Source organism: Oncorhynchus tshawytscha, linkage group LG05, assembly GCF_018296145.1.
Source record: "Oncorhynchus tshawytscha isolate Ot180627B linkage group LG05, Otsh_v2.0, whole genome shotgun sequence".
Classification (NCBI taxonomy): Eukaryota; Metazoa; Chordata; class Actinopteri; order Salmoniformes; family Salmonidae; genus Oncorhynchus; species Oncorhynchus tshawytscha.
Window position 1 is genome coordinate 88050933 of NC_056433.1, and position 13843 is coordinate 88064775.

The following is a 13843-nucleotide window of genomic DNA, read 5'->3' on the forward strand; positions in this document are numbered from 1 at the left end:
GCACTCCAGTATCTCTACCTGCACATGATCATCTGATCATTTATCACTCCAGTGTTAATCTGCAAAATTGTAATTATTCTCCTACCTCCTCATGCCTTTTGCACACAATGTATATAGACTCTTTTTTTTATCTACTGTGTTATTGACTTGTTAATTGTTTACTCCATGTGTAACTCTGTGTTGTCTGTTCACACTGCTATGCTTTATCTTGGCCAAGTCGCAGTTGTAAGTGAGAACTTGTTCTCAACCTGCCTAACTGGTTAAATAAAGAAAATATATATAGTCTCGCTATTGTTATTTTACTGCTGCTCTTAAAATACTTGTTACTTTTATTTCTTATTCGTGTTTAGTTGTTTTACTGAATTGTTGGTTAAAAGGGCTCGTAAGTAAGCATTTCCCTGTAAGGTCTACAACGATTGTATTTGGCACATGTGACTAGTAAAATCTGATTTGATTTATTATAGACAGACTTCTCCCCATCCTAACTGCTGTTGCATCAACATGTTTGGACCATGACAGTTTACAATCCAGGGTTACTCCATTCAGTTTAGTCACCTCAATTCGCTCAATTTCCACATTATCTATCACAAGATTTAGTTGAGGTTTAGGGTTTAGTGAATGATTTGTCCCAAATACAATGCTTTAGTTTTAGAAATATTTAGGAATAACTTATTCCTTGTAAATTTAAGCAATATGGCCCGAGGAGGTGTGGTATATGGCCAATATACCACGACTAAGGGCTGTTCTTACACAAGACGCAACGCAGAGTCCCTGGACACAGCCCTTAGCCGTGGTATATTGGTCATATACCACAAACCCCCGAGGTGCCTTATTGCTATTATAAACTGGTTACCAACATAATTAGAAGAATAAATGTTTCGTCATACCTGTGGTAGACTTAAGCAATAAGGCCAGAGGGGGTGTTGTATGTACCACATCTTTCAGCCAATCAGCATTCAGGGCTCGAACCACCCAATTTATACATCAGGTTTAATCACAGCTATAGGCCAGCTCGCTGACTGACATGTTTGTTCTTGATGCTGAGATGAGAAGAGGATACGGTCAAAGTACCCTTTGACCTACTTGGTTGTCCAATTATCAAATTGGTAACTATCTTTAAGCCTCTGAAGATGTCCTATGTCAAAAGCCTGTTTGTCTTTGGAGACACCAAGTGGTAATTTCTTCATTATTTTCCTGTTGGCCTTGCGTAAGGAATGCTTGGTCGTCAATGGTGTAACACAGTACAGTATAATATATGTCTGTTTGGGGTTGGTGTAAGGGGTTGGTGAAAGGGGTTGGTGTAAGGGGTTGGTGTAAGGGGTTGGTGTAAGGGGTTGGTTGTAAGGGGTTGGTGTAAGGGGTTGGTATAAGGGGTTGCTGAAAGGGGTTGCTGAACTGGAACCATTGGGGGTGATCTGGGGGTTGGAACTGGAGGGATCTAGTACTGGGGTTTGGGGTTGGAACCGGGGGGATGGGTGAAAGGGGGGGTTGGAACTGGATGGATCTAGTGCTGGGGTTGGAACTGTGAAAGGGGTTGGTGTAAGGGGTTGGTGAAACTGGGGTTGGTGTAAGGGGTTGGTGTGGGGGTTGGAGGGTTTGTGTTGGGGGTTGGAAGGGGTTGGTATGGAGGGGTTGGGGGTGAAAGGGGTTGGAAAGGGGGATCTAGTACTTGGTGAAAGGGGTTGGTGGGGTAACTGGGGTTGGTGTGGGGGGTTGGAACTGAAAGGGATCTAGTGAAAGGGGGTTGGTGAAAGGGGGATTGGTTGGAAGGGGGGATCTGGTGTAGTTTAAAATAACTTTCTGCTGCCTTGGAAGCTGGAGAAGACAAGAAGCTGTAGATAGTGGCTGGTGTGTGTTTGGAGGGATAAAGTGCTGGGTGATGGGGGTTGGAACTGGAGGGATCTAGTACTGCGGGTTAGAAATGGAGGGATCTAGTACTGGGGGTTGGAACTGGAGGGATCTAGTACTGGGGGTGCTGGGGGTTGGAACTGGAGGGATCTAGTACTGGGGGGGTTGGAACTGGAGGGATCTAGTACTGGGGGTTGGAACTGGAGGGATCTAGTACTGGGGGTTGGGGGGGTTGGAACTGGAGGGATCTAGTACTGGGGGTTGGAGCTGGAGGGATAAAGTGCTGTGGGGTTGGGGGTTGGAACTGGAGGGATCTAGTGCTGGGGGTTGGAACTGGAGGGATCTAGTACTGGGGGTTTGGGGGTTGGAACTGGAGGGATCTAGTACTGGGGGTTGGAACTGGAGGGATCAAGTGCTGGGGGTTGGGGGTTGGAACTGGAGGGATCTAGTACTGGGGGGATTTGGGGGTTGGAACTGGAGGGATCTAGTACTGGGGGGTTGGGGGTTGGAACTGGAGGGATCTAGTACTGGGGGTTGGGGGGTTGGGGGGATTGGAACTGGAGGGATCTAGTACTGGGGGTTGGAGCTGGAGGGATAAAGTGCTGGGGGTTGGGGGTTGGAACTGGAGGGATCTAGTGCTGGGGGTTGGAACTGGAGGGCTCTAGTACTGGGGGTTGGAACTGGAGGGATCTAGTAGTGGGGGGGGGTTGGAACTTGGGGGTTGGAACTGGAGGGATCTAGTACTTGGGGTTGGAGCTGGAGGCATAAAGTGCTGGGGGGGGTGGGGTTGGGGGTTGGGGGTTGGAACTGGAGGGATCTAGTGCTGGGGGTTGGAACTGGAGGGATCTAGTTGGAACTGGGGGATCTAGTACTGGGGTTGGAACTGGAGGGATCTAGTACTGGGGGTTGGGGGTTGGAACTGGAGGGATCTAGTACTGGGGTTTGGAACTGGAGGGATCTAGTACTGGGGGTTGGGGGTTGGAACTGGAGGGATCTAGTACTGGGGTTTGGAGATGGAGAGAAAGTGCTGGGGGTTGGGGGGGGTTGGAACTGGAGGGATCTAGTGCTGGGGGTTGGAACTGGAGGGATCTAGTGCTGGGGGTTGGAACTGGAGGGATCTAGTGCTGGGGGTTGGGGGTTGGAACTGGAGGGATCTAGTACTGGGGGTTGGGGGTTGGAACTGGAGGGATCTAGTACTGGGGGTGGGGGGTTGGAACTGGAGGGCTCTAGTACTGGGGGGTTGGAACTGGAGGGATCTAGTAGTGGGGGTTGGGGGTTGGAACTGGAGGGATCTAGTACTTGGGGGGGTTGGAACTGGAGGCATCTAGTGCTGTGGGGTTGGGGGGGATTGGAACTGGAGGGATCTAGTGCTGGGGGGGGGTGGAACTGGAGGGATCTAGTGCTGGGGGGTTGGGGGTTGGAACTGGGGGGGGTTGGAACTGGAGGGATCTAGTACTGGGGGTTGGGGGTACTGGGGGTTGGAACTGGAGGGATCTAGTACTGGGGGAGATGGAGGATAAGTTTGGAACTGGAGGGATCTAGTACTGGGGGGTTGGGGGGGGTTGGAACTGGAGGGATCTAGTACTGGGGTTTGGAGATGGAGAGAAAGTGCTGGGGGTTGGGGGTTGGAACTGGAGGGATCTAGTGCTGGGGGTTGGAACTGGAGGGATCTAGTGCTGGGGGGTTGGGGGTTGGAACTGGAGGGATCTAGTACTGGGGGTTGGAACTGGAGGGATGCTGGTGGTTGGAACTGGAGGGATCTAGCACTGGGGGTTTGGAACTGGAGGGATATTCTGCTGGGGGTTGGAACTGGAGGGATCTAGTACTGGGGGTTGGTGGTTGGAACTGGAGGGATCTAGTACTGGGGGTTGGAACTGGAGGGATCTAGTGCTGGGGTGATGGAACTGGAGGGATCTAGTACTGGGAGGTTGGAACTGGAGGGATCTAGTGCTGGTGGGTTGGAACTGGAGGGATCTAGTGCTGGGGTGTTGGAACTGGATGGATCTAGTACTGGGGGGGATTGGAACTGGAGGGATCTAGTGCCGGGGGGTTGTAACTGGAGGGATCTAGTACTGGGGGGTTGGGGGTTGTAACTGGAGGGATCTAGTACTGGGGGATTGGGGGTTGGAACTGGATCAGGAATTTTTCTCATGTCATTTTCCTTCTCAGTAGAATTAAAGTCACAATTGATACAGCCTTTTTTTTCTCCTAACCTTACAGCCCCTCCCCTAATTGGAGTAAACAAATGAAATATTTTATTATTTTCCCCTACCCCTACTGCCCCTCCCCTAATCCGAGTAAACTAATAGACAACAATACTTCTACTTCCAGCTCATACATACTACATACTGTAACGGTTCTCTTTAGGTGAAGGAGAAGCGGACCAAAATGCAGCGTGGTGGTTATTCATGTTCTTTAATAAAGGAACTAGACATGAAATAACTAACAAAACAATAAAGGTGCGAAAACCTAAAACAGTCCTATCTGGTGCAAACACAGAGACAGGAACAATCACCCACAAACACACAGTGAAACCCAGGCTACCTAAATATGGTGCCCAATCAGAGACAATGACTAACACCTGCCTCTGATTGAGAACCATATCAGGCCAAACACAGAGACAGGAACAATCACCCACAAACACACAGTGAAACACAGGCTACCTAAATATGGTGCCCAATCAGAGACAATGACTAACACCTGCCTCTGATTGAGAACCATATCAGGCCAGTCATAGAAATAGACAAACAAGACATCCAACATAGAATGCCCACTCAGATCACACCCTGACCAACCAAAACATAGAAACATACAAAGCAAACTATGGTCAGAGCGTGACACATACATTTTACAGATAGTAAATTTACATTCTTTTGTTTGTTTTGAGTCCCATCCATCAAACCCTCCCATCTCTGAAGACCATCCACTTTTCATTTCTATTTGCCATATATTTTTTTCAACTGTTTCACGAAAGTTCTGAACCTTTCTATTCTCATAGGTTCTACAAATTGTAAATTAAAGATAAACATTTTTTGCTAAGATTATTATCATATTATTTATCGATTGACTATGAATTTTCAAATGACCCAGAAGTTAGCTCCAGGTAAATGTTGCAATTTGTTTCTTCGCATCACAATCTGCTGAGCTGGGATGGTTGTATCCCCCATAAACAGTATATAACATTCTATTGGTTGCAGGAATTTTGCATAATAATGTTAATTGAAAAACTCAAAGTTTTGAACCCGGTGTCATTTTGCGTATCAGTTCATGGCGACAGTTTTAGTTCACCACACTAGGTTGGCATACCCTGATGTCATAATCAGCTCTCTCCTCCTGGTGCATTGTGGGTTGGAAGGGAATTCTGGCAAATGCCAGATGGGCTGGTCCGTCTTTAGCTTAGTGGGCCTGTCTTAAGGTTGTTTTTTTTGCAGAAATATCATCACTTTGCCAGTAAAGGGAGTCAGAAGAAAATAATGGGCCAGTGTGGGGTGCCTCAAATAAACCAAAATGGCTGATTTCTGGTCCCAGTCCGTCCCTGGAAGGAGCAGGGCTGCCTTTATCGGAGGGACAACAGTCCATCTCATCTCTCCGTTAACCACCGTTGGCTTGTGTTCCCTGGATACCCAACATCGCTGTGACCCTGCCCTATATTTTAGACGGCTGATTCACTCTTCATTCATCTCCTAAAATCATCTCTTGGTTTACAGCTACTTACGATATGGGTGAGAGAGAGCGTGTGTGTGTGTGTGTGTGGTTGGTGTTTTGTTGTTAAACTGAAAGAGATGTGTTTTTGTTAGACTAGACTAGTGGAAAAGGTTCTAATCTGTCAGTCTGTCTGGCCTCTCTTTGTTTCTATGGTCCCCTCTGCCGGGTTCAACAAGTCAGACTGCTTAGAACACCAGACAACAACAGACATCAACAACTTATATTCACTTGCTATTCTAGCTGATGCCAGTGGCATGTTCAAATCAAATCAAATTGTATTGGTCACATACACGTGTTTAGCAGATGTTAATGCGGGTGTAGTGAAATGCTTGTGGCTTCTCTACGCTAGCCAGGCTGATGCCAGTGGTATGTTCATGGCATCTCTATGCTAGCTAGGCTGATGCCAGTGGGCTGTATAGTGGGCAGACTGATGCCAGTGGGTTGTATAGTGGGCAGACTGATGCCAGTGGGTTTGCAGTGGGCAGTATAGTGGGCTGTATAGTGGGCAGTGTGATGCAACAGACATGTCTGTCTACTAAACCTCCAGGGAATCTGGTGTAAATGTCAGACTAAGGCACGAGGGAGGGAGGGGGTGAGGAGGGGTGTTTTGCTTGATATATATATATCCTAGAAACTGAGGGAGAGTGATACTCCTGTCCAGCTGCTTCTGGGGATTGGTCAGTGAGCTGGCACAAGCCCCGCCTCTTCGCTGATGAGCCAAAGAAAAAAATACAAAAAAATCTGAACATCCTCCAGACGTTCTTCACTGCTATGCACTTGACCCTCCAGGACTTTAAACCCAAGTCCTGGATTCATTTATTTATTCTATTTATTCAACTAGTCCATGTGCGATCACTAATACATGTGTTTATGTGATCTACCGACAGCATTGAAGAGTTGAAACAAGAAAAAAAGAGAACAGTTTAAAATGAATTGTCCATACTCCACAGCTGTGGGGTACTGCCCTGAGCTCCCCTTTCATCGGTAAGTAACTAGCTAACAACTGGTGTGCTGTGAGTGGTGTGTTATAATAGCATTTAGCTACGTTACTGTCAAAAGACCCGGACCACTTGAACTTCACATAACGGACATAGTAATTCTCCATTGTAAGCATGAAACACTGGGCTATCCACATGGGAGTATTAATCTAAGGCAACCATCTATTGGGCGGCAGGGTAACCTAGTGGTTAAAGTGTTGGGCCAGTAACCGAAAGGTTGCTAGATCAAATCCCTGAACTGACAAGGTTGTTCTGTTGTTCTGCCCCTGAAGAAGGCCGTTAACCCGCTGTTCCTAGAGGGTCATTGAAAATAAGAATTTGTTCTTAACTGACTTGCCTAGTTAAATAAAAGGTTCAACTAAATCACTTGGCGTTGTGGCCCTTGGCACTTTTGACATTATGGATGTACGGTTTCCCCTCTCTAGTGACTGGCTCAGTGTTCACATGAAACATTGTGCTATCCACAAGAGAGTAATAATCTATGGAAACACTCTGTTTTGGCATCATTGCTCTTCACCATCGTAGTCAACCATTTATATACAATTTATAATATTTCCAGATAGAGGAGAAAGAAAGTAGACGTCTCAGACAGACTCTCAGTTGCTGGGTCAGAGACAGTTGGTTTGGTTGACTCGACCAGGGATAAGAGGTCTGTTGCTGGGTCAGAGATGGTTGGATTGTCGAACCAGACCAGGGATAGGAGGTCTGTTGCTGGGTCAGAGATGGTTGGATTGTCGAACCAGACCAGGGATAGGGAGTCTGTTGCTGGGTCAGGGATGGTTCTCTGACTAGGGTGTCTGGAGGCACAAACAGACGTTGAAACAGTTGTGTCTGGACGTTCAGCTGCCAGCCCGGTCTGGTCTGATATTTATAGGTGTGGCGTACGAATGGCAACAATGTCACCACAGATTACAAGAGCAGAGTGCAAGGCAGATTCTAGAGTGAAGGCAGAGTCTAGAGTGAAGGCAGATTCTAGAATGAAGGCAGAGTCTAGAGTGAAGGCAGAGTCTAGAGTGAAGGCAGGGTCTAGAGTGAAGGCAGAGTCTAGAGTGAAGGTAGAGTCTAGAGTGAAGGCAGATTCTAGAATGAAGGCAGAGTCTAGAGTGAAGGCAGAGTCTAGAGTGAAGGCAGAGTCTAGAATGAAGGCAGAGTCTAGAGTGAAGGCAGAGTCTAGAGTGAAGGCAGAGTCCAGAGTGAAGGCAGAGTCTAGAGTGAAGGCAGAGTCTAGAGTGAAGGCAGAGTCTAGAGTAAAGGCAGAGTCTAGAGTAAAGGCAGAGTCTAGAGTAAAGGCAGAGTCTAGAGTAAAGGCAGAGTCTAGAGTGAAGGCAGAGTCTAGAGTGAAGGTAGAGTCTAGAGTGTTGTAGAGGGGTCTCGGATGTTTGAGGGGCAGGACTTTGGTGAACTGGTGGGGGGATCCTGGATGGTTGGTGGCCTGGCCGTCGGGAGCTTGGGCTGGTGATCGAGAGGTCGCTGGTTCGGGTCCCTGATTTGACTTGGTGGGAGATCTGTCGATGTGCCCTTGGGCAGGGTGCTTGACCATTGTTGCTCCCATGGGTCTCTCTGGATGGGGAGCGTCTGCTAGATGACTGAATGTAATGTGCATGTTGAGGGGCTTCACTGCAGGTAGATTGTATGTTTAAAAATGTAATGAAAAATGTAATACAATTAAAAATATGACAGCTAAAAGTCTACGGAGAGTCAGGCAGTATTCAAATCCTCTCCTCCAACTGGAATGTTGCTTTTCCAAGAAGCCTGTTCTGAGTGTTGATAACAAAAGAAAAGGTCAATCAAATAACCGACACGTTTCACACTTAATTGAACTTAAAATGTTGGATATAATGTATAATAATGAAATGTAACATCTGGTATTATTTAAACAGTGTTATGTTCTATTTAAATGTGGTTCACGTGTTACCCGTAGACAGACTGGTGAGATGTAAGGGGAGCAGAATGGTAAGCTGTTGGTTTAAACTCACAGCCTGACCTTTAACCTTAAACCTTTTGAGACAGTTTACAAACACAGCCTCTACCTTATGTGTATTGAGAAGCATTACTATAGCTGTATGAGGGCTTTGGCTGGAGAAAACAGAAAACTCACTCTAATTGAGCTAAAGGTACCACTAAGATTTTGTCAGATTCTGACTGATACACAAACAATAACCTTGAAAGGTGAATGGATAAAAGGCTTTCTCTAAATGTCAATGCACATGAAATCCTGCTACGCCCTCAGATGAAACATCAAACATTCAAAGCATCAATACAGGAATAAGTTTGACTCCTACTACACCAGTTCTGACATTCGTCGAATGTGGCAGGGCTTGAAAACTATTACAGACATAAAGGGAGACCCAGCCGCGAGCTGCCCAGTGACGCGAGCCGACCAGACGAGCTAAATGCCTTTTATGCTCGCTTCGAGGCAAGGAATACTGAAAAATGCATGAGAGCGCAAGCTGTTCCTGACGACTGTGTGATCACGCTCTCCGTAGCCGATGTGAGCAAGACCTTTAAACAGGTCAACATTCACAAAGCCATGGGGCCAGACAGATTACCTTGACTTGTACTCGAAGCATGCACGGATCAACAGGCTTCACTAATATTTTCAATCTCTCCCTGACCAAGTATGTAATACCTCCATTTTCAAGCAGACCACCATAGTCTCTGTACCCAAGAAAGCGAAGGCAACCTGCCTAAGTGATTACCGCCCCATAGCACTCACGTCGGTAGCCATGAAGTGCTTTGAAAGGCTGGTCATGGCTCACACCAACAGCATCTCCCTAGATACACTAGACCCACTCCAATTTGCACACTACTAACAGGTCCACAGATGACACAATCTCAATCGCACTCCACACTGCCCTTTCCCACCTGGACAAAAGGAACACCTATGTGAGAATGCTGTTCTTTGACTACAGCTCAGCGTTCAACACCGTAGTGCCCACAAAGCTCATCACTAAGCGAAGGACCCTGGGACTAAACACCTCCCTCTGCAACTGAATCCTGGACTTCCTGACAGGCCGCCCCCAGGTGGTGAGGGTAGGCAACAATACGTCTGCCACGCTGATCCTCAACCCTGGGGCCCCTCAGGGGTGTGTGCTTAGTCCCCTCCTGTATTCCCTGTTCACCCACGACTGCGTGGCCAAGCACGACTCCAACACCTTCATTTAGTTTGCTGTCGACACAACAGTGTCTGATATCCGACAACAAAGAAAAAGCCTATAGGGAGGAGGTCAGAGTCCTGGCAGTGTGGTGCCAGGAAAACAACCTCTCCCTCAATGTGAGCAAGACAAAGGAGCTGATCGTGGACTACAGGAAAAGGAGCGCCGAACAGGCCCCCATCGGCAGGGCTGTGGTGGAGCGGGTTGAGAGTTTCAAGTTCCTTGTTGTCCACATCACCAACAAACTTTCATGGTCCAAACATACCAAGACAGTTGTGAAGAGGGCACAACAAAACCTATTCCCCCTCAGGAGACTGAAAAGATTTGGCATGGGTCCCCAGATACTCAAAAAGTTCTACAGCTGCACCATCGAGAGCATCCTAACCGGTTGCATCGCCGCCTGGTATGGCAACTGCTCGGCATCTGACCTTATGCGCTACAGAGGGTAGTGTGTACGGCCCAATACATCACTGGGGCCAAGTTTCCTGCCATCCAGGATCTCTATACTAGGCGGTGTCAGTGGAAGGCCCAAGAAATTGTCAAAGACTCCAGTCACCGAAGTCATAGATCGTTCTCTCTGCTACCGCACGGCAAGCGGTACCGGAGCACCAAGTCTAGGTCCGAAGGGCTTCTTACCAGCCCCCAAGCCATACCCCCAAGCCATAAGTCTGCTGAACAAATAATAAATGGCCACCTGGACCATTTACGTTGACTCCCCCCCTTTGTTTTTACACTGCTGCTACTTGCTGTTTGTTATTGATGCATAGTCACTTTACCCCTCCCTACATGTACAAATGACCTCCACTAACCTGTACCCTCCACATTGACTCGGTGCTGGTACCCCTGTATATAGCCTCCACATTGACTCGGTGCTGGTACCTCCTGTATATTGCCTCCACATTGACTCGGTGCTGGTACCTCCTGTATATAGCCTCCACATTGACTCGGTGCTGGTACCCCCTGTATATAGCCTCCACATTGACTCGGTGCTGGTACCTCCTGTATATAGCCTCCACATTGACTCGGTGCTGGTACCTCCTGTATATAGCCTCCACATTGACTCGGTGCTGGTACCTCCTGTATATAGCCTCCACATTGACTCGGTGCTGGTACCTCCTGTATATAGCCTCCACATTGACTCGGTGCTGGTACCTCCTGTATATAGCCTCCACATTGACTCGGTGCTGGTACCTCCTGTATATAGCCTCCACATTGACTCGGTGCTGGTACCTCCTGTATATACCCTCCACATTGACTCGGTGCTGGTACCCCTGTATATAGCCTCCACATTGACTCGGTGCTGGTACCCCTGTATATAGCCTCCACATTGACTCGGTGCTGGTACCTCCTGTATATAGCCTCCACATTGACTCGGTGCTGGTACCTCCTGTATATAGCCTCCACATTGACTCGGTGCTGGTACCTCCTGTATATAGCCTCCACATTGACTCGGTGCTGGTACCCCCTGTATATAGCCTCCACATTGACTCGGTGCTGGTACCCCCTGTATATAGCCTCCACATTGACTCGGTGCTGGTACCCCCTGTATATAGCCTCCACATTGACTCGGTGCTGGTACCTCCTGTATATAGCCTCCACATTGACTCGGTGCTGGTACCTCCTGTATATAGCCTCGTTATTGTTATGTCATTTTATTTAGTTACTTTTTATTTTTTATTGTTTTCTACTTGAGCTTATTTCAGAAATATTTTCTTAAGTCCATTCCTTGAACTGCATGGTTGGTTAAGGGCTTGTAATTCATGGCAAGGTGAAATACCTGTTGTACCTGGTGCATGTGAAAAATAAAATGTGATTTGATTTTAACAACCACAATACATTTGTTTGTGAAAGTTGGAAAACTATACCATCCATTTACACTTAGTGCACAAAACATTACGAAACACTGTTCTAATATCGAGTTGCATCCCCTCCTTCTCCTTTTGCTCTCAGAACAGCGTCAGTTCGTCGGGTCACGGACTCTACAACGTGTCCAAAGTGTTCCACAGGGATGCCGGCCCCCATGTCGACTCCAATGCTTCCCACAGTTGTGTCAAGTTGGCTGTGGATCCTCTGGGTGGTGGAACATTCTTGATACATACAAGAAACTATTGCGTTGAGAAAAGAAAAAAGAAACAGTTAGTCTATGTCGTGGGAAGAGCAGGTGTTCCTAATGTTCTGTCCTCTCGGCGTATGTGTATTATAAGACATGTGAGGAAACCTTCTTCTCATCAAGGTAGTACGTTTTAGACTGAGATGCTCATTTACATGGTTTATTTTTTACCATTCCACTTCTTGGTTTGAGACCCAAAATGGCCACAGTAAAAACATGCATCGGAGAGCAGGAGACCTCTTCCAGCAGTCTATTGTTGAGCAGTCATGTCCCTCTTCCAGCCTGGTTGACGGATGAGAGAGAGAGGAGGAGGGGGGAGATGACTGATGAGAGGGAGAGGGAGAGGGGGGGTGGATGAGGGATGAAAGGGAGGAGGGAGAGGAGGGCTGACAGACGAGAGGGTGAAGAGCTTGAGGTCTTTAAAGGTGTGATTAATGATGACACAGGAGAAGACCCCAGATCGGCTGGTCTGTTTGTTTTGATTGCATATTCATCGGTGGATGTGGCCGACCTAGTACGAGACAATAGTTCCAGCTCTGTTTAGTGGTGACCTCTGAACTCTGGCCTAGTACCCAGTCTTCTGTCTGGGCTGCTGAGGGGCCGTGAGGGGGCCCGGAGGCTGGAGGGGCCCCAGCCTGTCTGTCTTTAGGTGGGGGGCTGGAGGGTCCAGGCCTGTCTTGTTTGTCTGTCTATAGGTGGGGGGCTGAAGGGGACCAGCCTGTCTATCTGTCTGTAGGTGCATGCTGAACAGCCTTCCCCTCAGGGCAGAAAGAATAAATAACTCTCTAAGTAACAAGACATCAGTCACGGGGATAAACTCCTTTCTAAACCCCCAACAACAGGCTAGCTAACCGCAGACCCAACTCTATCTGTCTACACAGGGCCCAGCCTGTCTATCTGTCTACACAGGGCCCAGCCTGTCTATCTGTCTACACAGGGCCCAGCCTGTCTATCTGTCTACACAGGGCCCAGCCTGTCTATCTGTCTACACAGGGCCCAGCCTCTCTATCTGTCTACACAGGGCCCAATAGTGAAAATAGTGAAAACACAATTTCACATGCTGTTGTGCAAATAGAATAGACAACAGGTGGAAATTATAGGCAATTAGCAAGACACCCCCAATAAAGGAGTGGTTCTGCAGGTGGTAACCACAGACCACTTCTCAGTTCCTATGCTTCCTGGCTGATGTTTTGGTCACTTTTGAATGCTGGCGGTGCTTTCACTCCAGTGGTAGCATGAGACGGAGTCTACGACCCACACAAGTGGCTCAGGTAGTGCAGCTCATCCAGGATGACACATCAATGCGAGCTGTGGCAAGAAGGTTTGCTGTGTCTGTCAGCGTAGTGTCCAGAGCATGGAGACAGGCCAGTACATCAGGAGATGTGGAGGAGGCCGTAGGAGGGCAAATCCAGACCTCCATGGGTTGATACATTTGATTTCCATTGATAATTTGTGTGTGATTTTGTTGTCAGCACATTCAACTATGTAAAGAAACAAGTATTTAATAAGAATATTTCATTCATTCAGATCTAGGATGTGTTATTTTAGTGTTCCCTTTATTTTTTTGAGCAGTGTATATGACCCCAGCCCTATGGACCCTGGTCTAAAGTAGTGCACTACCCTAGTCTATAGTAGTGCACTACCCTGGTCTATAGTAGTGCACTACCCCTATGGGTCCTGGTCTAAAGTAGTGCACTACCCCTATGGGCCCTGGTCTAAAGTAGTGCACTACCCCTATGGGTCCTAGTCTAAAGTAGTGCACTAACCCTATGGGGCCCTGGTCTAAAGTAGTGCACTACCCCTATGGGTCCTAGTCTAAAGTAGTGCACTAACCCTATGGGGCCCTGGTCTAAAGTAGTGCACTACCCCTATGGGCCCTGGTCTAAAGTAGTGCACTACCCTGGTCTAAAGTAGTGCACTACCCCTATGGGTCCTGGTCTAAAGTAGTGCACTACCCTGGTCTAAAGTAGTGCACTACCCCTATGGGTCCTGGTCTAAAGTAGTGCACTACCCCTATGGGCCCTGGC